Genomic DNA, 22,538 nt, shown 5'->3' with positions numbered 1-22,538 from the left:
TCAATTCATCTATAGGAATGATTCTGGATGAATTTCATTGTGAGTTTTTCAAAGTTGATCGCGCTTTTTATTCGCGATGGTTACCAGTCCAAATTCAATGAACAAACATTTCTGTCACTTTGAAGTGATTTTCTATTCATCCATTGGGACTGGGAGGGTAAATTTTAATTTTTGAATGTCAACGGCCATATCACGTAGAACGCACCTGGTCTCGTCAGCTCCCAGAAGTTAAGTTACGTCGAGTCCCGTTAGTACTTGGAAGGGTGACCGCTTGGGAATACGGGATGTCGTTGGCGATGGATAGTTTGTTTTCAATAACAAATTTCTTGACATTTTTTTTCAATCACGATGGTTACCAGTCCAATTTCGTAGATGAAACATTTCAATGCCTTAGAGATAGGTTCAATTCATCTATAAGAATGATTCTGGATCAATTCCATTGAGAGTTTGTCAAATTTTATCGCGTTATTAATCGTGATGGTTACCAGTCCAAATTCGTAGATCAAAAATTTCAATGACATAGGGATAGTTTCAATTCATCTATAGGAATGATTCTGGATGAATTTCATTGTGAGTTTTTCAAAGTTGATCGCGCTTTTTATTCGCGATGGTTACCAGTCCAAATTCAATGAACAAACATTTCTGTCACTTTGAAGTGATTTTCTATTCATCCATTGGGACTGGGAGGGTAAATTTTCATTTTTGAATGTCAACGGCCATATCACGTAGAACGCACCTGGTCTCGTCAGCTCCCAGAAGTTAAGTTACGTCGAGTCCCGTTAGTACTTGGAAGGGTGACCGCTTGGGAATACGGGATGTCGTTGGCGATGGATAGTTTGTTTTCAATAACAAATTTCTTGACATTTTTTTTCAATCACGATGGTTACCAGTCCAATTTCGTAGATGAAACATTTCAATGCCTTAGAGATAGGTTCAATTCATCTATAAGAATGATTCTGGATCAATTCCATTGAGAGTTTGTCAAATTTTATCGCGTTATTAATCGTGATGGTTACCAGTCCAAATTCGTAGATCAAAAATTTCAATGACATAGGGATAGGTTCAATTCATCTATAGGAATGATTCTGGATGAATTTCATTGCGAGTTTTTCAAAGTTGATCGCGCTTTTTATTGGCGATGGTTACCAGTCCAAATTCAATGAACAAACATTTCTGTCACTTTGAAGTGATTTTCTATTCATCCATTGGGAATGGGAGGGTAAATTTTAATTTTTGAATGTCAACGGCCATATCACGTAGAACGCACCTGGTCTCGTCAGCTCCCAGAAGTTAAGTTACGTCGAGTCCCGTTAGTGCTTGGAAGGGTGACCGCTTGGGAATACGGGATGTCGTTGGCGATGGATAGTTTGTTTTCAATAACAAATTTCTTGACATTTTTTTTCAATCACGATGGTTACCAGTCCAATTTCGTAGATGAAACATTTCAATGCCTTAGAGATAGGTTCAATTCATCTATTAGAATGATTCTGGATCAATTCCATTGAGAGTTTGTCAAATTTTATCGCGTTATTAATCGTGATGGTTACCAGTCCAAATTCGTAGATCAAAAATTTCAATGACATAGGGATAGTTTCAATTCATCTATAGGAATGATTCTGGATGAATTTCATTGTGAGTTTTTCAAAGTTGATCGCGCTTTTTATTCGCGATGGTTACCAGTCCAAATTCAATGAACAAACATTTCTGTCACTTTGAAGTGATTTTCTATTCATCCATTGGGACTGGGAGGGTAAATTTTCATTTTTGAATGTCAACGGCCATATCACGTAGAACGCACCTGGTCTCGTCAGCTCCCAGAAGTTAAGTTACGTCGAGTCCCGTTAGTACTTGGAAGGGTGACCGCTTGGGAATACGGGATGTCGTTGGCGATGGATAGTTTGTTTTCAATAACAAATTTCTTGACATTTTTTTTCAATCACGATGGTTACCAGTCCAATTTCGTAGATGAAACATTTCAATGCCTTAGAGATAGGTTCAATTCATCTATAAGAATGATTCTGGATCAATTCCATTGAGAGTTTGTCAAATTTTATCGCGTTATTAATCGTGATGGTTACCAGTCCAAATTCGTAGATCAAAAATTTCAATGACATAGGGATAGGTTCAATTCATCTATAGGAATGATTCTGGATGAATTTCATTGCGAGTTTTTCAAAGTTGATCGCGCTTTTTATTGGCGATGGTTACCAGTCCAAATTCAATGAACAAACATTTCTGTCACTTTGAAGTGATTTTCTATTCATCCATTGGGAATGGGAGGGTAAATTTTAATTTTTGAATGTCAACGGCCATATCACGTAGAACGCACCTGGTCTCGTCAGCTCCCAGAAGTTAAGTTACGTCGAGTCCCGTTAGTACTTGGAAGGGTGACCGCTTGGGAATACGGGATGTCGTTGGCGATGGATAGTTTGTTTTCAATAACAAATTTCTTGACATTTTTTTTCAATCACGATGGTTACCAGTCCAATTTCGTAGATGAAACATTTCAATGCCTTAGAGATAGGTTCAATTCATCTATAAGAATGATTCTGGATCAATTCCATTGAGAGTTTGTCAAATTTTATCGCGTTTTTTAATCGCAATGGTTACCAGTCCAAATTCGTAGATCAAAAATTTCAATGACATAGGGATAGGTTCAATTCATCTATAGGAATGATTCTGGATGAATTTCATTGCGAGATTTTCAAAGTTGATCGCGCTTTTTATTCGCGATGGTTACCAGTCAAAATTCAATGAACAAACATTTCTGTCACTTTGAAGTGATTTTCTATTCATCCATTGGGACTGGGAGGGTAAATTTTCATTTTTGAATGTCAACGGCCATATCACGTAGAACGCACCTGGTCTCGTCAGCTCCCAGAAGTTAAGTTACGTCGAGTCCCGTTAGTACTTGGAAGGGTGACCGCTTGGGAATACGGGATGTCGTTGGCGATGGATAGTTTGTTTTCAATAACAAATTTCTTGACATTTTTTTTCAATCACGATGGTTACCAGTCCAATTTCGTAGATGAAACATTTCAATGCCTTAGAGATAGGTTCAATTCATCTATAAGAATGATTCTGGATCAATTCCATTGAGAGTTTGTCAAATTTTATCGCGTTATTAATCGTGATGGTTACCAGTCCAAATTCGTAGATCAAAAATTTCAATGACATAGGGATAGGTTCAATTCATCTATAGGAATGATTCTGGATGAATTTCATTGCGAGTTTTTCAAAGTTGATCGCGCTTTTTATTGGCGATGGTTACCAGTCAAAATTCAATGAACAAACATTTCTGTCACTTTGAAGTGATTTTCTATTCATCCATTGGGAATGGGAGGGTAAATTTTAATTTTTGAATGTCAACGGCCATATCACGTAGAACGCACCTGGTCTCGTCAGCTCCCAGAAGTTAAGTTACGTCGAGTCCCGTTAGTACTTGGAAGGGTGACCGCTTGGGAATACGGGATGTCGTTGGCGATGGATAGTTTGTTTTCAATAACAAATTTCTTGACATTTTTTTTCAATCACGATGGTTACCAGTCCAATTTCGTAGATGAAACATTTCAATGCCTTAGAGATAGGTTCAATTCATCTATAAGAATGATTCTGGATCAATTCCATTGAGAGTTTGTCAAATTTTATCGCGTTTTTTAATCGCAATGGTTACCAGTCCAAATTCGTAGATCAAAAATTTCAATGACATAGGGATAGGTTCAATTCATCTATAGGAATGATTCTGGATGAATTTCATTGCGAGATTTTCAAAGTTGATCGCGCTTTTTATTCGCGATGGTTACCAGTCAAAATTCAATGAACAAACATTTCTGTCACTTTGAAGTGATTTTCTATTCATCCATTGGGACTGGGAGGGTAAATTTTCATTTTTGAATGTCAACGGCCATATCACGTAGAACGCACCTGGTCTCGTCAGCTCCCAGAAGTTAAGTTACGTCGAGTCCCGTTAGTACTTGGAAGGGTGACCGCTTGGGAATACGGGATGTCGTTGGCGATGGATAGTTTGTTTTCAATAACAAATTTCTTGACATTTTTTTTCAATCACGATGGTTACCAGTCCAATTTCGTAGATGAAACATTTCAATGCCTTAGAGATAGGTTCAATTCATCTATAAGAATGATTCTGGATCAATTCCATTGAGAGTTTGTCAAATTTTATCGCGTTATTAATCGTGATGGTTACCAGTCCAAATTCGTAGATCAAAAATTTCAATGACATAGGGATAGGTTCAATTCATCTATAGGAATGATTCTGGATGAATTTCATTGCGAGTTTTTCAAAGTTGATCGCGCTTTTTATTCGCGATGGTTACCAGTCAAAATTCAATGAACAAACATTTCTGTCACTTTGAAGTGATTTTCTATTCATCCATTGGGACTGGGAGGGTAAATTTTCATTTTTGAATGTCAACGGCCATATCACGTAGAACGCACCTGGTCTCGTCAGCTCCCAGAAGTTAAGTTACGTCGAGTCCCGTTAGTACTTGGAAGGGTGATCGCTTGGGAATACGGGATGTCGTTGGCGATGGATAGTTTGTTTTCAATAACAAATTTCTTGAAATTTTTTTTCAATCACGATGGTTACCAGTCCAATTTCGTAGATGAAACATTTCAATGCCTTAGAGATAGGTTCAATTCATCTATAAGAATGATTCTGGATCAATTCCATTGAGAGTTTGTCAAATTTTATCGCGTTATTAATCGTGATGGTTACCAGTCCAAATTCGTAGATCAAAAATTTCAATGACATAGGGATAGGTTCAATTCATCTATAGGAATGATTCTGGATGAATTTCATTGCGAGTTTTTCAAAGTTGATCGCGCTTTTTATTGGCGATGGTTACCAGTCCAAATTCAATGAACAAACATTTCTGTCACTTTGAAGTGATTTTCTATTCATCCATTGGGAATGGGAGGGTAAATTTTCATTTTTGAATGTCAACGGCCATATCACGTAGAACGCACCTGGTCTCGTCAGCTCCCAGAAGTTAAGTTACGTCGAGTCCCGTTAGTACTTGGAAGGGTGACCGCTTGGGAATACGGGATGTCGTTGGCGATGGATAGTTTGTTTTCAATAACAAATTTCTTGACATTTTTTTTCAATCACGATGGTTACCAGTCCAATTTCGTAGATGAAACATTTCAATGCCTTAGAGATAGGTTCAATTCATCTATAAGAATGATTCTGGATCAATTCCATTGAGAGTTTGTCAAATTTTATCGCGTTATTAATCGTGATGGTTACCAGTCCAAATTCGTAGATCAAAAATTTCAATGACATAGGGATAGGTTCAATTCATCTATAGGAATGATTCTGGATGAATTTCATTGTGAGTTTTTCAAAGTTGATCGCGCTTTTTATTCGCGATGGTTACCAGTCCAAATTCAATGAACAAACATTTCTGTCACTTTGAAGTGATTTTCTATTCATCCATTGGGACTGGGAGGGTAAATTTTCATTTTTGAATGTCAACGGCCATATCACGTAGAACGCACCTGGTCTCGTCAGCTCCCAGAAGTTAAGTTACGTCGAGTCCCGTTAGTACTTGGAAGGGTGACCGCTTGGGAATACGGGATGTCGTTGGCGATGGATAGTTTGTTTTCAATAACAAATTTCTTGACATTTTTTTTCAATCACGATGGTTACCAGTCCAATTTCGTAGATGAAACATTTCAATGCCTTAGAGATAGGTTCAATTCATCTATAAGAATGATTCTGGATCAATTCCATTGAGAGTTTGTCAAATTTTATCGCGTTTTTTAATCGTGATGGTTACCAGTCCAAATTCGTAGATCAAAAATTTCAATGACATAGGGATAGGTTCAATTCATCTATAGGAATGATTCTGGATGAATTTCATTGCGAGATTTTCAAAGTTGATCGCGCTTTTTATTCGCGATGGTTACCAGTCAAAATTCAATGAACAAACATTTCTGTCACTTTGAAGTGATTTTCTATTCATCCATTGGGACTGGGAGGGTAAATTTTCATTTTTGAATGTCAACGGCCATATCACGTAGAACGCACCTGGTCTCGTCAGCTCCCAGAAGTTAAGTTACGTCGAGTCCCGTTAGTACTTGGAAGGGTGACCGCTTGGGAATACGGGATGTCGTTGGCGATGGATAGTTTGTTTTCAATAACAAATTTCTTGACATTTTTTTTCAATCACGATGGTTACCAGTCCAATTTCGTAGATGAAACATTTCAATGCCTTAGAGATAGGTTCAATTCATCTATAAGAATGATTCTGGATCAATTCCATTGAGAGTTTGTCAAATTTTATCGCGTTTTTTAATCGCAATGGTTACCAGTCCAAATTCGTAGATCAAAAATTTCAATGACATAGGGATAGGTTCAATTCATCTATAGGAATGATTCTGGATGAATTTCATTGCGAGATTTTCAAAGTTGATCGCGCTTTTTATTCGCGATGGTTACCAGTCAAAATTCAATGAACAAACATTTCTGTCACTTTGAAGTGATTTTCTATTCATCCATTGGGACTGGGAGGGTAAATTTTCATTTTTGAATGTCAACGGCCATATCACGTAGAACGCACCTGGTCTCGTCAGCTCCCAGAAGTTAAGTTACGTCGAGTCCCGTTAGTACTTGGAAGGGTGACCGCTTGGGAATACGGGATGTCGTTGGCGATGGATAGTTTGTTTTCAATAACAAATTTCTTGACATTTTTTTTCAATCACGATGGTTACCAGTCCAATTTCGTAGATGAAACATTTCAATGCCTTAGAGATAGGTTCAATTCATCTATAAGAATGATTCTGGATCAATTCCATTGAGAGTTTGTCAAATTTTATCGCGTTTTTTAATCGCAATGGTTACCAGTCCAAATTCGTAGATCAAAAATTTCAATGACATAGGGATAGGTTCAATTCATCTATAGGAATGATTCTGGATGAATTTCATTGCGAGTTTTTCAAAGTTGATCGCGCTTTTTATTCGCGATGGTTACCAGTCAAAATTCAATGAACAAACATTTCTGTCACTTTGAAGTGATTTTCTATTCATCCATTGGGACTGGGAGGGTAAATTTTCATTTTTGAATGTCAACGGCCATATCACGTAGAACGCACCTGGTCTCGTCAGCTCCCAGAAGTTAAGTTACGTCGAGTCCCGTTAGTACTTGGAAGGGTGACCGCTTGGGAATACGGGATGTCGTTGGCGATGGATAGTTTGTTTTCAATAACAAATTTCTTGACATTTTTTTTCAATCACGATGGTTACCAGTCCAATTTCGTAGATGAAACATTTCAATGCCTTAGAGATAGGTTCAATTCATCTATAAGAATGATTCTGGATCAATTCCATTGAGAGTTTGTCAAATTTTATCGCGTTTTTTAATCGCAATGGTTACCAGTCCAAATTCGTAGATCAAAAATTTCAATGACATAGGGATAGGTTCAATTCATCTATAGGAATGATTCTGGATGAATTTCATTGCGAGATTTTCAAAGTTGATCGCGCTTTTTATTCGCGATGGTTACCAGTCAAAATTCAATGAACAAAAATTTCTGTCACTTTGAAGTGATTTTCTATTCATCCATTGGGACTGGGAGGGTAAATTTTCATTTTGAATGTCAACGGCCATATCACGTAGAACGCACCTGGTCTCGTCAGCTCCCAGAAGTTAAGTTACGTCGAGTCCCGTTAGTACTTGGAAGGGTGACCGCTTGGGAATACGGGATGTCGTTGGCGATGGATAGTTTGTTTTCAATAACAAATTTCTTGACATTTTTTTTCAATCACGATGGTTACCAGTCCAATTTCGTAGATGAAACATTTCAATGCCTTAGAGATAGGTTCAATTCATCTATAAGAATGATTCTGGATCAATTCCATTGAGAGTTTGTCAAATTTTATCGCGTTTTTTAATCGCAATGGTTACCAGTCCAAATTCGTAGATCAAAAATTTCAATGACATAGGGATAGGTTCAATTCATCTATAGGAATGATTCTGGATGAATTTCATTGCGAGTTTTTCAAAGTTGATCGCGCTTTTTATTCGCGATGGTTACCAGTCAAAATTCAATGAACAAACATTTCTGTCACTTTGAAGTGATTTTCTATTCATCCATTGGGACTGGGAGGGTAAATTTTCATTTTTGAATGTCAACGGCCATATCACGTAGAACGCACCTGGTCTCGTCAGCTCCCAGAAGTTAAGTTACGTCGAGTCCCGTTAGTACTTGGAAGGGTGACCGCTTGGGAATACGGGATGTCGTTGGCGATGGATAGTTTGTTTTCAATAACAAATTTCTTGACATTTTTTTTCAATCACGATGGTTACCAGTCCAATTTCGTAGATGAAACATTTCAATGCCTTAGAGATAGGTTCAATTCATCTATAAGAATGATTCTGGATCAATTCCATTGAGAGTTTGTCAAATTTTATCGCGTTTTTTAATCGCAATGGTTACCAGTCCAAATTCGTAGATCAAAAATTTCAATGACATAGGGATAGGTTCAATTCATCTATAGGAATGATTCTGGATGAATTTCATTGCGAGATTTTCAAAGTTGATCGCGCTTTTTATTCGCGATGGTTACCAGTCAAAATTCAATGAACAAAAATTTCTGTCACTTTGAAGTGATTTTCTATTCATCCATTGGGACTGGGAGGGTAAATTTTCATTTTGAATGTCAACGGCCATATCACGTAGAACGCACCTGGTCTCGTCAGCTCCCAGAAGTTAAGTTACGTCGAGTCCCGTTAGTACTTGGAAGGGTGACCGCTTGGGAATACGGGATGTCGTTGGCGATGGATAGTTTGTTTTCAATAACAAATTTCTTGACATTTTTTTTCAATCACGATGGTTACCAGTCCAATTTCGTAGATGAAACATTTCAATGCCTTAGAGATAGGTTCAATTCATCTATAAGAATGATTCTGGATCAATTCCATTGAGAGTTTGTCAAATTTTATCGCGTTTTTTAATCGCAATGGTTACCAGTCCAAATTCGTAGATCAAAAATTTCAATGACATAGGGATAGGTTCAATTCATCTATAGGAATGATTCTGGATGAATTTCATTGCGAGTTTTTCAAAGTTGATCGCGCTTTTTATTGGCGATGGTTACCAGTCCAAATTCAATGAACAAACATTTCTGTCACTTTGAAGTGATTTTCTATTCATCCATTGGGAATGGGAGGGTAAATTTTCATTTTTGAATGTCAACGGCCATATCACGTAGAACGCACCTGGTCTCGTCAGCTCCCAGAAGTTAAGTTACGTCGAGTCCCGTTAGTACTTGGAAGGGTGACCGCTTGGGAATACGGGATGTCGTTGGCGATGGATAGTTTGTTTTCAATAACAAATTTCTTGAAATTTTTTTTCAATCACGATGGTTACCAGTCCAATTTCGTAGATGAAACATTTCAATGCCTTAGAGATAGGTTCAATTCATCTATAAGAATGATTCTGGATCAATTCCATTGAGAGTTTGTCAAATTTTATCGCGTTTTTTAATCGCAATGGTTACCAGTCCAAATTCGTAGATCAAAAATTTCAATGACATAGGGATAGGTTCAATTCATCTATAGGAATGATTCTGGATGAATTTCATTGCGAGATTTTCAAAGTTGATCGCGCTTTTTATTCGCGATGGTTACCAGTCAAAATTCAATGAACAAACATTTCTGTCACTTTGAAGTGATTTTCTATTCATCCATTGGGACTGGGAGGGTAAATTTTCATTTTTGAATGTCAACGGCCATATCACGTAGAACGCACCTGGTCTCGTCAGCTCCCAGAAGTTAAGTTACGTCGAGTCCCGTTAGTACTTGGAAGGGTGACCGCTTGGGAATACGGGATGTCGTTGGCGATGGATAGTTTGTTTTCAATAACAAATTTCTTGACATTTTTTTTCAATCACGATGGTTACCAGTCCAATTTCGTAGATGAAACATTTCAATGCCTTAGAGATAGGTTCAATTCATCTATAAGAATGATTCTGGATCAATTCCATTGAGAGTTTGTCAAATTTTATCGCGTTTTTTAATCGCAATGGTTACCAGTCCAAATTCGTAGATCAAAAATTTCAATGACATAGGGATAGGTTCAATTCATCTATAGGAATGATTCTGGATGAATTTCATTGCGAGTTTTTCAAAGTTGATCGCGCTTTTTATTCGCGATGGTTACCAGTCAAAATTCAATGAACAAACATTTCTGTCACTTTGAAGTGATTTTCTATTCATCCATTGGGACTGGGAGGGTAAATTTTCATTTTTGAATGTCAACGGCCATATCACGTAGAACGCACCTGGTCTCGTCAGCTCCCAGAAGTTAAGTTACGTCGAGTCCCGTTAGTACTTGGAAGGGTGACCGCTTGGGAATACGGGATGTCGTTGGCGATGGATAGTTTGTTTTCAATAACAAATTTCTTGACATTTTTTTTCAATCACGATGGTTACCAGTCCAATTTCGTAGATGAAACATTTCAATGCCTTAGAGATAGGTTCAATTCATCTATAAGAATGATTCTGGATCAATTCCATTGAGAGTTTGTCAAATTTTATCGCGTTTTTTAATCGCAATGGTTACCAGTCCAAATTCGTAGATCAAAAATTTCAATGACATAGGGATAGGTTCAATTCATCTATAGGAATGATTCTGGATGAATTTCATTGCGAGTTTTTCAAAGTTGATCGCGCTTTTTATTGGCGATGGTTACCAGTCCAAATTCAATGAACAAACATTTCTGTCACTTTGAAGTGATTTTCTATTCATCCATTGGGAATGGGAGGGTAAATTTTCATTTTTGAATGTCAACGGCCATATCACGTAGAACGCACCTGGTCTCGTCAGCTCCCAGAAGTTAAGTTACGTCGAGTCCCGTTAGTACTTGGAAGGGTGACCGCTTGGGAATACGGGATGTCGTTGGCGATGGATAGTTTGTTTTCAATAACAAATTTCTTGACATTTTTTTTCAATCACGATGGTTACCAGTCCAATTTCGTAGATGAAACATTTCAATGCCTTAGAGATAGGTTCAATTCATCTATAAGAATGATTCTGGATCAATTCCATTGAGAGTTTGTCAAATTTTATCGCGTTTTTTAATCGCAATGGTTACCAGTCCAAATTCGTAGATCAAAAATTTCAATGACATAGGGATAGGTTCAATTCATCTATAGGAATGATTCTGGATGAATTTCATTGCGAGATTTTCAAAGTTGATCGCGCTTTTTATTCGCGATGGTTACCAGTCAAAATTCAATGAACAAACATTTCTGTCACTTTGAAGTGATTTTCTATTCATCCATTGGGACTGGGAGGGTAAATTTTCATTTTTGAATGTCAACGGCCATATTGTCGCGTGGTCAATGACCACGCTATGTGATACGTCTGGTATGTAGTCCAACCGGACGTACTGTATGACTGTGCCGGCCTAGCCGGGTATATAAGCGTAGAGCATCGGACTGATCGGGGCTGTTCCCTGGCTGTCCTTGGCTGTCTAACAGTGACTGTACTAGAATGTAGTATTAGCAATACACTCCTTATCCTTGTATGTTACATGGTGGAGATGCAGGCCTCATAGGGTAAGTCCGTTTTTCTCCATCGTGTTGTAATTTATTCGCAATGTGTGCCGTGAAATTGCGGTGGTGCGGATTTGTTCCGGCCAAGCAACGATGTGACGGAGAAAACGGCGCCTTGAGTGCTATCCCTGGTAACAAGGGTGAGGAGAACGGAGCGGGGGATAAGTAGAAATTTGGGAGTAGCATTTGTTGTTTGTTGTTGATTGTTGATTTGTTGTTTTGTTGTTGTTAGCGCACGGTGAGCAGCGGGTTTCAGACCGCGGGCAAGATCCGGGGTCGCTTGAAAACGCACGTTGAGCGGAAAAAGCGTGAGCCTTTTGTCCGCAAGAAACGGGGTCGTTTGGGTTATAAGCGCACGGTGAGCAGCGAGCTTTTTGGCCGCGTGCAAGACCTGGGGTCGCTTGGAAAAAAACGCACGTTGAGGGAAAAAGCGTGAGCCTTTTGTCCGCAAGAAACGGGGCCGTTTGGTTTGTAAGCGCACAGTGAGCAGCGGGAAGCGTCAAGCTTCTGGTCGCGGGCAAGACCTGGGGTCGCTTGAGAGCGCACGTTGAGCGGCAAAAGGTGTAAATCTTTTCGGTTTCCGCAAGAAACGGGGTCGTTCACAGTGCACAGTGAGCAGCGGAAAGTGTCAAAGCTTTCGGACGCGGGCAAGATCTGGGGTCACTGAAAATGCACGGTGAGCAACGAGAAGTGTTTCATTTCTCGAAGGTTGCAACATGCCGGGGTCGTTTAAGGTTTTGTTCGTGTTCTTTTTTTAGTGTGTGTGTTTGTTGTGTTGTGGAAAAGTGTGCTGTGTATGGTGTACGGAGACGAAAACAGTGATGGCCGAAGGAGGAAGGCAGTTGGACCGGTGGAAAGAGAGACTTGATCAGCCCCTATGGAACGGGAGATCGACAAGAGAATTGGCGATGGCGAGAGGATCGAAGAGAGCCGGTGGAAGGAGCGGAGAAGAAAGACCAACGGAGAGAGAGCGATTGAAAGAGACCTACGGGAGAAGAGAAGCTGCGAGACCGGCAGAAGGTCGGGAGCCCGACAGCAAGGCGAGCGGCGGAGAGAGAGAGCGACGACGAGAGAGGCGGAGAGAGAGAGCGACGAGCGGCGGCAAGAGCGACGAGCGGCGGAGAGAGCGACGAGCGGCGGCGAGAGCGACGAGCGGCGGCGAGAGGAGCGAGCGACGGAAGAGACAACGGTGAGAGAGAGCGACGGAGACGACAGAGCGGGATAGAAACAATGAAGCTAGAGAAAGAAGAAGGATCGAGAGCGACAGAGGAAACAGTGACGGCGGAGAGAGCGATGAGTAACTGAGGAGAGAGCGACGAGCGACGAGCGACAGAGGAAAGAGGAGACAGCGACGGAGGAGAGAACGGAGTGTGATTGAACGGAGAGAAAAGTGACGATGAGAACGGTTGAGTGTTAGACGGAGGGCGGAATGCACCGAAAAATTGTTTTTTCCTGTTGTCACGTTATTTTTTAAAATTACATATTAGTATTGCTATCGATCGGAGAGACTGACGGGTGACGATCTGGAAGTCGAACTGAGTTCATTGCTTGTGACATTTTGTACGTGATTGATTTTTCAAATGGTTGCAGTATTTTGTGCGTTTTTTTTTAAAGTCGTAGTTCTGTTCCGGTTTGGTTTTCTTTGCCATAGAGATGCATTTATTAGTTATTATTGTATGGCTTTTTTGTGATAGGAAAGCGTGATTGAATTATTTTTTTGTGCTGTCGATGCGTGAATTTTGTTCGTATAGATTTATTTTGTTGTGGATATTTTTGACGATTGCTTTGTTTTGTCCTGACTGCTCGGCACGTGCACGTGTGAGATATTTCCTGACGAGTAATTTTTTTTTGCTGATGTGAGTTATTTGATATGTTTTTTTATGTTTTTGAATGAATTTTGTCGTTGTGTTGCCGCAGTCGGGGACGACTGCGAGTTAAAGAGGGGGATGTCGCGTGGTCAATGACCACGCTATGTGATACGTCTGGTATGTAGTCCAACCGGACGTACTGTATGACTGTGCCGGCCTAGCCGGGTATATAAGCGTAGAGCATCGGACTGATCGGGGCTGTTCCCTGGCTGTCCTTGGCTGTCTAACAGTGACTGTACTAGAATGTAGTATTAGCAATACACTCCTTATCCTTCTATGTTACAATATCACGTAGAACGCACCTGGTCTCGTCAGCTCCCAGAAGTTAAGTTACGTCGAGTCCCGTTAGTACTTGGAAGGGTGACCGCTTGGGAATACGGGATGTCGTTGGCGATGGATAGTTTCTTTTCAATCACGATGGTTACCAGTCCAATTTCGTAGATGAAACATTTCAATGCCTTAGAGATAGGTTCAATTCATCTATAAGAATGATTCTGGATCAATTCCATTGAGAGTTTGTCAAATTTTATCGCGTTATTAATCGTGATGGTTACCAGTCCAAATTCGTAGATCAAAAATTTCAATGACATAGGGATAGGTTCAATTCATCTATAGGAATGATTCTGGATGAATTTCATTGCGAGTTTTTTAAAGTTGATCGCGCTTTTTATTCGCGATGGTTACCAGTCCAAATTCAATGAACAAACATTTCTGTCACTTGGAAGTGATTTTCTATTTATCCATTGGGACTGGGAGGGTAAATTTTAATTTTTGAATGTCAACGGCCATATCACGTAGAACGCACCTGGTCTCGTCAGCTCCCAGAAGTTAAGTTACGTCGAGTCCCGTTAGTACTTGGAAGGGTGACCGCTTGGGAATACGGGATGTCGTTGGCGATGGATAGTTTGTTTTCAATAACAAATTTCTTGACATTTTTTATCAATCACGATGGTTACCAGTCCAATTTCGTAGATGAAACATTTCAATGCCTTAGAGATAGGTTCAATTCATCTATAAGAATGATTCTGGATCAATTCCATTGAGAGTTTGTCAAATTTTATCGCGTTTTTTAATCGCAATGGTTACCAGTCCAAATTCGTAGATCAAAAATTTCAATGACATAGGGATAGGTTCAATTCATCTATAGGAATGATTCTGGATGAATTTCATTGCGAGATTTTCAAAGTTGATCGCGCTTTTTATTCGCGATGGTTACCAGTCCAAATTCAATGAACAAACATTTCTGTCACTTTGAAGTGATTTTCTATTCATCCATTGGGACTGGGAGGGTAAATTTTCATTTTTGAATGTCAACGGCCATATCACGTAGAACGCACCTGGTCTCGTCAGCTCCCAGAAGTTAAGTAACGTCGAGTCCCGTTAGTACTTGGAAGGGTGACCGCTTGGGAATACGGGATGTCGTTGGCGATGGATAGTTTCTTTTCAATAACAAATTTCTTGAAATTTTTTTTCAATCACGATGGTTACCAGTCCAATTTCGTAGATGAAACATTTCAATGCCTTAGAGATAGGTTCAATTCATCTATAAGAATGATTCTGGATCAATTCCATTGAGAGTTTGTCAAATTTTATCGCGTTTTTTAATCGCAATGGTTACCAGTCCAAATTCGTAGATCAAAAATTTCAATGACATAGGGATAGGTTCAATTCATCTATAGGAATGATTCTGGATGAATTTCATTGCGAGATTTTCAAAGTTGATCGCGCTTTTTATTCGCGATGGTTACCAGTCAAAATTCAATGAACAAACATTTCTGTCACTTTGAAGTGATTTTCTATTCATCCATTGGGACTGGGAGGGTAAATTTTCATTTTTGAATGTCAACGGCCATATCACGTAGAACGCACCTGGTCTCGTCAGCTCCCAGAAGTTAAGTTACGTCGAGTCCCGTTAGTACTTGGAAGGGTGACCGCTTGGGAATACGGGATGTCGTTGGCGATGGATAGTTTTTTTTCAATAACAAATTTCTTGACATTTTTTATCAATCACGATGGTTACCAGTCCAATTTCGTAGATGAAACATTTCAATGCCTTAGAGATAGATTCAATTCATCTATAAGAATGATTCTGGATCAATTCCATTGAGAGTTTGTCAAATTTTATCGCGTTTTTTAATCGTGATGGTTACCAGTCCAAATTCGTAGATCAAAAATTTCAATGACATAGGGATAGGTTCAATTCATCTATAGGAATGATTCTGGATGAATTTCATTGCGAGTTTTTCAAAGTTGATCGCGCTTTTTATTCGCGATGGTTACCAGTCCAAATTCAATGAACAAACATTTCTGTCACTTTGAAGTGATTTTCTATTCATCCATTGGGACTGGGAGGGTAAATTTTCATTTTTGAATGTCAACGGCCATATCACGTAGAACGCACCTGGTCTCGTCAGCTCCCAGAAGTTAAGTTACGTCGAGTCCCGTTAGTACTTGGAAGGGTGACCGCTTGGGAATACGGGATGTCGTTGGCGATGGATAGTTTGTTTTCAATAACAAATTTCTTGACATTTTTTTTCAATCACGATGGTTACCAGTCCAATTTCGTAGATGAAACATTTCAATGCCTTAGAGATAGGTTCAATTCATCTATAAGAATGATTCTGGATCAATTCCATTGAGAGTTTGTCAAATTTTATCGCGTTTTTTAATCGTGATGGTTACCAGTCCAAATTCGTAGATCAAAAATTTCAATGACATAGGGATAGGTTCAATTCATCTATAGGAATGATTCTGGATGAATTTCATTGCGAGTTTTTCAAAGTTGATCGCGCTTTTCATTCGCGATGGTTACCAGTCCAAATTCAATGAACAAACATTTCTGTCACTTTGAAGTGATTTTCTATTCATCCATTGGGACTGGGAGGGTAAATTTTCATTTTTGAATGTCAACGGCCATATCACGTAGAACGCACCTGGTCTCGTCAGCTCCCAGAAGTTAAGTAACGTCGAGTCCCGTTAGTACTTGGAAGGGTGACCGCTTGGGAATACGGGATGTCGTTGGCGATGGATAGTTTCTTTTCAATAACAAATTTCTTGAAATTTTTTTTCAATCACGATGGTTACCAGTCCAATTTCGTAGATGAAACATTTCAATGCCTTAGAGATAGGTTCAATTCATCTATAAGAATGATTCTGGATCAATTCCATTGAGAGTTTGTCAAATTTTATCGCGTTTTTTAATCGCAATGGTTACCAGTCCAAATTCGTAGATCAAAAATTTCAATGACATAGGGATAGGTTCAATTCATCTATAGGAATGATTCTGGATGAATTTCATTGCGAGATTTTCAAAGTTGATCGCGCTTTTTATTCGCGATGGTTACCAGTCAAAATTCAATGAACAAACATTTCTGTCACTTTGAAGTGATTTTCTATTCATCCATTGGGACTGGGAGGGTAAATTTTCATTTTTGAATGTCAACGGCCATATCACGTAGAACGCACCTGGTCTCGTCAGCTCCCAGAAGTTAAGTTACGTCGAGTCCCGTTAGTACTTGGAAGGGTGACCGCTTGGGAATACGGGATGTCGTTGGCGATGGATAGTTTTTTTTCAATAACAAATTTCTTGGCATTTTTTTTCAATCACGATGGTTACCAGTCCAATTTCGTAGATGAAACATTTCAATGCCTTAGAGATAGGTTCAATTCATCTATAAGAATGATTCTGGATCAATTCCATTGAGAGTTTGTCAAATTTTATCGCGTTATTAATCGTGATGGTTACCAGTCCAAATTCGTAGATCAAAAATTTCAATGACATAGGGATAGGTTCAATTCATCTATAGGAATGATTCTGGATGAATTTCATTGCGAGATTTTCAAAGTTGATCGCGCTTTTTATTCGCGATGGTTACCAGTCAAAATTCAATGAACAAACATTTCTGTCACTTTGAAGTGATTTTCTATTCATCCATTGGGACTGGGAGGGTAAATTTTCATTTTTGAATGTCAACGGCCATATCACGTAGAACGCACCTGGTCTCGTCAGCTCCCAGAAGTTAAGTTACGTCGAGTCCCGTTAGTACTTGGAAGGGTGACAGCTTGGGAATACGGGATGTCGTTGGCGATGGATAGTTTGTTTTCAATAACAAATTTCTTGACATTTTTTTTCAATCACGATGGTTACCAGTCCAATTTCGTAGATGAAACATTTCAATGCCTTAGAGATAGGTTCAATTCATCTATAAGAATGATTCTGGATCAATTCCATTGAGAGTTTGTCAAATTTTATCGCGTTATTAATCGTGATGGTTACCAGTCCAAATTCGTAGATCAAAAATTTCAATGACATAGGGATAGGTTCAATTCATCTATAGGAATGATTCTGGATGAATTTCATTGCGAGATTTTCAAAGTTGATCGCGCTTTTTATTCGCGATGGTTACCAGTCAAAATTCAATGAACAAACATTTCTGTCACTTTGAAGTGATTTTCTATTCATCCATTGGGACTGGGAGGGTAAATTTTCATTTTTGAATGTCAACGGCCATATCACGTAGAACGCACCTGGTCTCGTCAGCTCCCAGAAGTTAAGTTACGTCGAGTCCCGTTAGTACTTGGAAGGGTGACCGCTTGGGAATACGGGATGTCGTTGGCGATGGATAGTTTGTTTTCAATAACAAATTTCTTGACATTTTTTTTCAATCACGATGGTTACCAGTCCAATTTCGTAGATGAAACATTTCAATGCCTTAGAGATAGGTTCAATTCATCTATAAGAATGATTCTGGATCAATTCCATTGAGAGTTTGTCAAATTTTATCGCGTTATTAATCGTGATGGTTACCAGTCCAAATTCGTAGATCAAAAATTTCAATGACATAGGGATAGGTTCAATTCATCTATAGGAATGATTCTGGATGAATTTCATTGCGAGTTTTTCAAAGTTGATCGCGCTTTTCATTCGCGATGGTTACCAGTCCAAATTCAATGAACAAACATTTCTGTCACTTTGAAGTGATTTTCTATTCATCCATTGGGACTGGGAGGGTAATTTTTCATTTTTGAATGTCAACGGCCATATCACGTAGAACGCACCTGGTCTCGTCAGCTCCCAGAAGTTAAGTAACGTCGAGTCCCGTTAGTACTTGGAAGGGTGACCGCTTGGGAATACGGGATGTCGTTGGCGATGGATAGTTTGTTTTCAATAACAAATTTCTTGAAATTTTTTTTCAATCACGATGGTTACCAGTCCAATTTCGTAGATGAAACATTTCCATGCCTTAGAGATAGGTTCAATTCATCTATAAGAATGATTCTGGATCAATTCCATTGAGAGTTTGTCAAATTTTATCGCGTTTTTTAATCGTGATGGTTACCAGTCCAAATTCGTAGATCAAAAATTTCAATGACATAGGGATAGGTTCAATTCATCTATAGGAATGATTCTGGATGAATTTCATTGCGAGTTTTTCAAAGTTGATCGCGCTTTTTATTCGCGATGGTTACCAGTCAAAATTCAATGAACAAACATTTCTGTCACTTTGAAGTGATTTTCTATTCATCCATTGGGACTGGGAGGGTAAATTTTCATTTTTGAATGTCAACGGCCATATCACGTAGAACGCACCTGGTCTCGTCAGCTCCCAGAAGTTAAGTTACGTCGAGTCCCGTTAGTACTTGGAAGGGTGACAGCTTGGGAATACGGGATGTCGTTGGCGATGGATAGTTTGTTTTCAATAACAAATTTCTTGACATTTTTTTTCAATCACGATGGTTACCAGTCCAATTTCGTAGATGAAACATTTCAATGCCTTAGAGATAGGTTCAATTCATCTATAAGAATGATTCTGGATCAATTCCATTGAGAGTTTGTCAAATTTTATCGCGTTTTTTAATCGCAATGGTTACCAGTCCAAATTCGTAGATCAAAAATTTCAATGACATAGGGATAGGTTCAATTCATCTATAGGAATGATTCTGGATGAATTTCATTGCGAGTTTTTCAAAGTTGATCGCGCTTTTTATTGGCGATGGTTACCAGTCCAAATTCAATGAACAAACATTTCTGTCACTTTGAAGTGATTTTCTATTCATCCATTGGGAATGGGAGGGTAAATTTTCATTTTTGAATGTCAACGGCCATATCACGTAGAACGCACCTGGTCTCGTCAGCTCCCAGAAGTTAAGTTACGTCGAGTCCCGTTAGTACTTGGAAGGGTGACCGCTTGGGAATACGGGATGTCGTTGGCGATGGATAGTTTGTTTTCAATAACAAATTTCTTGACATTTTTTTTCAATCACGATGGTTACCAGTCCAATTTCGTAGATGAAACATTTCAATGCCTTAGAGATAGGTTCAATTCATCTATAAGAATGATTCTGGATCAATTCCATTGAGAGTTTGTCAAATTTTATCGCGTTTTTTAATCGCAATGGTTACCAGTCCAAATTCGTAGATCAAAAATTTCAATGACATAGGGATAGGTTCAATTCATCTATAGGAATGATTCTGGATGAATTTCATTGCGAGATTTTCAAAGTTGATCGCGCTTTTTATTCGCGATGGTTACCAGTCAAAATTCAATGAACAAACATTTCTGTCACTTTGAAGTGATTTTCTATTCATCCATTGGGACTGGGAGGGTAAATTTTCATTTTTGAATGTCAACGGCCATATCACGTAGAACGCACCTGGTCTCGTCAGCTCCCAGAAGTTAAGTTACGTCGAGTCCCGTTAGTACTTGGAAGGGTGACCGCTTGGGAATACGGGATGTCGTTGGCGATGGATAGTTTGTTTTCAATAACAAATTTCTTGACATTTTTTTTCAATCACGATGGTTACCAGTCCAATTTCGTAGATGAAACATTTCAATGCCTTAGAGATAGGTTCAATTCATCTATAAGAATGATTCTGGATCAATTCCATTGAGAGTTTGTCAAATTTTATCGCGTTTTTTAATCGCAATGGTTACCAGTCCAAATTCGTAGATCAAAAATTTCAATGACATAGGGATAGGTTCAATTCATCTATAGGAATGATTCTGGATGAATTTCATTGCGAGTTTTTCAAAGTTGATCGCGCTTTTTATTCGCGATGGTTACCAGTCAAAATTCAATGAACAAACATTTCTGTCACTTTGAAGTGATTTTCTATTCATCCATTGGGACTGGGAGGGTAAATTTTCATTTTTGAATGTCAACGGCCATATCACGTAGAACGCACCTGGTCTCGTCAGCTCCCAGAAGTTAAGTTACGTCGAGTCCCGTTAGTACTTGGAAGGGTGACCGCTTGGGAATACGGGATGTCGTTGGCGATGGATAGTTTGTTTTCAATAACAAATTTCTTGACATTTTTTTTCAATCACGATGGTTACCAGTCCAATTTCGTAGATGAAACATTTCAATGCCTTAGAGATAGGTTCAATTCATCTATAAGAATGATTCTGGATCAATTCCATTGAGAGTTTGTCAAATTTTATCGCGTTTTTTAATCGCAATGGTTACCAGTCCAAATTCGTAGATCAAAAATTTCAATGACATAGGGATAGGTTCAATTCATCTATAGGAATGATTCTGGATGAATTTCATTGCGAGTTTTTCAAAGTTGATCGCGCTTTTTATTGGCGATGGTTACCAGTCCAAATTCAATGAACAAACATTTCTGTCACTTTGAAGTGATTTTCTATTCATCCATTGGGAATGGGAGGGTAAATTTTCATTTTTGAATGTCAACGGCCATATCACGTAGAACGCACCTGGTCTCGTCAGCTCCCAGAAGTTAAGTTACGTCGAGTCCCGTTAGTACTTGGAAGGGTGACCGCTTGGGAATACGGGATGTCGTTGGCGATGGATAGTTTGTTTTCAATAACAAATTTCTTGACATTTTTTTTCAATCACGATGGTTACCAGTCCAATTTCGTAGATGAAACATTTCAATGCCTTAGAGATAGGTTCAATTCATCTATAAGAATGATTCTGGATCAATTCCATTGAGAGTTTGTCAAATTTTATCGCGTTTTTTAATCGCAATGGTTACCAGTCCAAATTCGTAGATCAAAAATTTCAATGACATAGGGATAGGTTCAATTCATCTATAGGAATGATTCTGGATGAATTTCATTGCGAGATTTTCAAAGTTGATCGCGCTTTTTATTCGCGATGGTTACCAGTCAAAATTCAATGAACAAACATTTCTGTCACTTTGAAGTGATTTTCTATTCATCCATTGGGACTGGGAGGGTAAATTTTCATTTTTGAATGTCAACGGCCATATTGTCGCGTGGTCAATGACCACGCTATGTGATACGTCTGGTATGTAGTCCAACCGGACGTACTGTATGACTGTGCCGGCCTAGCCGGGTATATAAGCGTAGAGCATCGGACTGATCGGGGCTGTTCCCTGGCTGTCCTTGGCTGTCTAACAGTGACTGTACTAGAATGTAGTATTAGCAATACACTCCTTATCCTTGTATGTTACATGGTGGAGATGCAGGCCTCATAGGGTAAGTCCGTTTTTCTCCATCGTGTTGTAATTTATTCGCAATGTGTGCCGTGAAATTGCGGTGGTGCGGATTTGTTCCGGCCAAGCAACGATGTGACGGAGAAAACGGCGCCTTGAGTGCTATCCCTGGTAACAAGGGTGAGGAGAACGGAGCGGGGGATAAGTAGAAATTTGGGAGTAGCATTTGTTGTTTGTTGTTGATTGTTGATTTGTTGTTTTGTTGTTGTTAGCGCACGGTGAGCAGCGGGTTTCAGACCGCGGGCAAGATCCGGGGTCGCTTGAAAACGCACGTTGAGCGGAAAAAGCGTGAGCCTTTTGTCCGCAAGAAACGGGGTCGTTTGGGTTATAAGCGCACGGTGAGCAGCGAGCTTTTTGGCCGCGTGCAAGACCTGGGGTCGCTTGGAAAAAAACGCACGTTGAGGGAAAAAGCGTGAGCCTTTTGTCCGCAAGAAACGGGGCCGTTTGGTTTGTAAGCGCACAGTGAGCAGCGGGAAGCGTCAAGCTTCTGGTCGCGGGCAAGACCTGGGGTCGCTTGAGAGCGCACGTTGAGCGGCAAAAGGTGTAAATCTTTTCGGTTTCCGCAAGAAACGGGGTCGTTCACAGTGCACAGTGAGCAGCGGAAAGTGT

The 22,538-nt window shown here is 39.4% G+C and overlaps 36 pseudogenes; all 36 read left to right on the top strand.

Annotated features, from left to right (window-relative positions):
* The first annotated feature begins 177 nt into the window (after nt 1-177).
* LOC124317344 lies at nt 178-296 on the top strand (annotated as a pseudogene).
* A 412-nt stretch (nt 297-708) lies between these two features.
* On the top strand, nt 709-827 carry LOC124317343 (annotated as a pseudogene).
* Nucleotides 828-1,239: 412 nt separating this feature from the next.
* LOC124317022 lies at nt 1,240-1,358 on the top strand (annotated as a pseudogene).
* Nucleotides 1,359-1,770: 412 nt separating this feature from the next.
* On the top strand, nt 1,771-1,889 carry LOC124317342 (annotated as a pseudogene).
* Nucleotides 1,890-2,301: 412 nt separating this feature from the next.
* Nucleotides 2,302-2,420, top strand: LOC124317341 (annotated as a pseudogene).
* A 413-nt stretch (nt 2,421-2,833) lies between these two features.
* LOC124317340 lies at nt 2,834-2,952 on the top strand (annotated as a pseudogene).
* Nucleotides 2,953-3,364: 412 nt separating this feature from the next.
* LOC124317339 lies at nt 3,365-3,483 on the top strand (annotated as a pseudogene).
* A 413-nt stretch (nt 3,484-3,896) lies between these two features.
* On the top strand, nt 3,897-4,015 carry LOC124317338 (annotated as a pseudogene).
* A 412-nt stretch (nt 4,016-4,427) lies between these two features.
* LOC124316894 lies at nt 4,428-4,546 on the top strand (annotated as a pseudogene).
* A 412-nt stretch (nt 4,547-4,958) lies between these two features.
* On the top strand, nt 4,959-5,077 carry LOC124317337 (annotated as a pseudogene).
* Nucleotides 5,078-5,489: 412 nt separating this feature from the next.
* Nucleotides 5,490-5,608, top strand: LOC124317336 (annotated as a pseudogene).
* A 413-nt stretch (nt 5,609-6,021) lies between these two features.
* On the top strand, nt 6,022-6,140 carry LOC124317334 (annotated as a pseudogene).
* A 413-nt stretch (nt 6,141-6,553) lies between these two features.
* Nucleotides 6,554-6,672, top strand: LOC124317333 (annotated as a pseudogene).
* A 413-nt stretch (nt 6,673-7,085) lies between these two features.
* Nucleotides 7,086-7,204, top strand: LOC124317332 (annotated as a pseudogene).
* A 412-nt stretch (nt 7,205-7,616) lies between these two features.
* Nucleotides 7,617-7,735, top strand: LOC124317331 (annotated as a pseudogene).
* Nucleotides 7,736-8,148: 413 nt separating this feature from the next.
* Nucleotides 8,149-8,267, top strand: LOC124317330 (annotated as a pseudogene).
* A 412-nt stretch (nt 8,268-8,679) lies between these two features.
* LOC124317329 lies at nt 8,680-8,798 on the top strand (annotated as a pseudogene).
* Nucleotides 8,799-9,211: 413 nt separating this feature from the next.
* On the top strand, nt 9,212-9,330 carry LOC124317328 (annotated as a pseudogene).
* Nucleotides 9,331-9,743: 413 nt separating this feature from the next.
* On the top strand, nt 9,744-9,862 carry LOC124317327 (annotated as a pseudogene).
* A 413-nt stretch (nt 9,863-10,275) lies between these two features.
* Nucleotides 10,276-10,394, top strand: LOC124317326 (annotated as a pseudogene).
* A 413-nt stretch (nt 10,395-10,807) lies between these two features.
* LOC124317325 lies at nt 10,808-10,926 on the top strand (annotated as a pseudogene).
* A 2,795-nt stretch (nt 10,927-13,721) lies between these two features.
* On the top strand, nt 13,722-13,838 carry LOC124317094 (annotated as a pseudogene).
* A 386-nt stretch (nt 13,839-14,224) lies between these two features.
* LOC124317323 lies at nt 14,225-14,343 on the top strand (annotated as a pseudogene).
* A 413-nt stretch (nt 14,344-14,756) lies between these two features.
* Nucleotides 14,757-14,875, top strand: LOC124316973 (annotated as a pseudogene).
* Nucleotides 14,876-15,288: 413 nt separating this feature from the next.
* LOC124317322 lies at nt 15,289-15,407 on the top strand (annotated as a pseudogene).
* A 413-nt stretch (nt 15,408-15,820) lies between these two features.
* On the top strand, nt 15,821-15,939 carry LOC124317321 (annotated as a pseudogene).
* Nucleotides 15,940-16,352: 413 nt separating this feature from the next.
* Nucleotides 16,353-16,471, top strand: LOC124316972 (annotated as a pseudogene).
* A 413-nt stretch (nt 16,472-16,884) lies between these two features.
* LOC124317320 lies at nt 16,885-17,003 on the top strand (annotated as a pseudogene).
* Nucleotides 17,004-17,415: 412 nt separating this feature from the next.
* Nucleotides 17,416-17,534, top strand: LOC124317056 (annotated as a pseudogene).
* Nucleotides 17,535-17,946: 412 nt separating this feature from the next.
* LOC124317319 lies at nt 17,947-18,065 on the top strand (annotated as a pseudogene).
* Nucleotides 18,066-18,477: 412 nt separating this feature from the next.
* On the top strand, nt 18,478-18,596 carry LOC124316971 (annotated as a pseudogene).
* Nucleotides 18,597-19,009: 413 nt separating this feature from the next.
* LOC124317055 lies at nt 19,010-19,128 on the top strand (annotated as a pseudogene).
* Nucleotides 19,129-19,541: 413 nt separating this feature from the next.
* LOC124317318 lies at nt 19,542-19,660 on the top strand (annotated as a pseudogene).
* Nucleotides 19,661-20,073: 413 nt separating this feature from the next.
* Nucleotides 20,074-20,192, top strand: LOC124317317 (annotated as a pseudogene).
* A 413-nt stretch (nt 20,193-20,605) lies between these two features.
* LOC124317316 lies at nt 20,606-20,724 on the top strand (annotated as a pseudogene).
* Nucleotides 20,725-21,137: 413 nt separating this feature from the next.
* LOC124317314 lies at nt 21,138-21,256 on the top strand (annotated as a pseudogene).
* Nucleotides 21,257-22,538: the final 1,282 nt, after the last annotated feature.

This window comes from Daphnia pulicaria, unplaced genomic scaffold (assembly GCF_021234035.1).
Source record: "Daphnia pulicaria isolate SC F1-1A unplaced genomic scaffold, SC_F0-13Bv2 h1tg000057l, whole genome shotgun sequence".
Taxonomy (NCBI): domain Eukaryota; kingdom Metazoa; phylum Arthropoda; class Branchiopoda; order Diplostraca; family Daphniidae; genus Daphnia; species Daphnia pulicaria.
The sequence above is the reverse complement of the archived record's forward strand: the minus strand, read 5'-3'. Positions and strand labels throughout refer to the sequence as shown.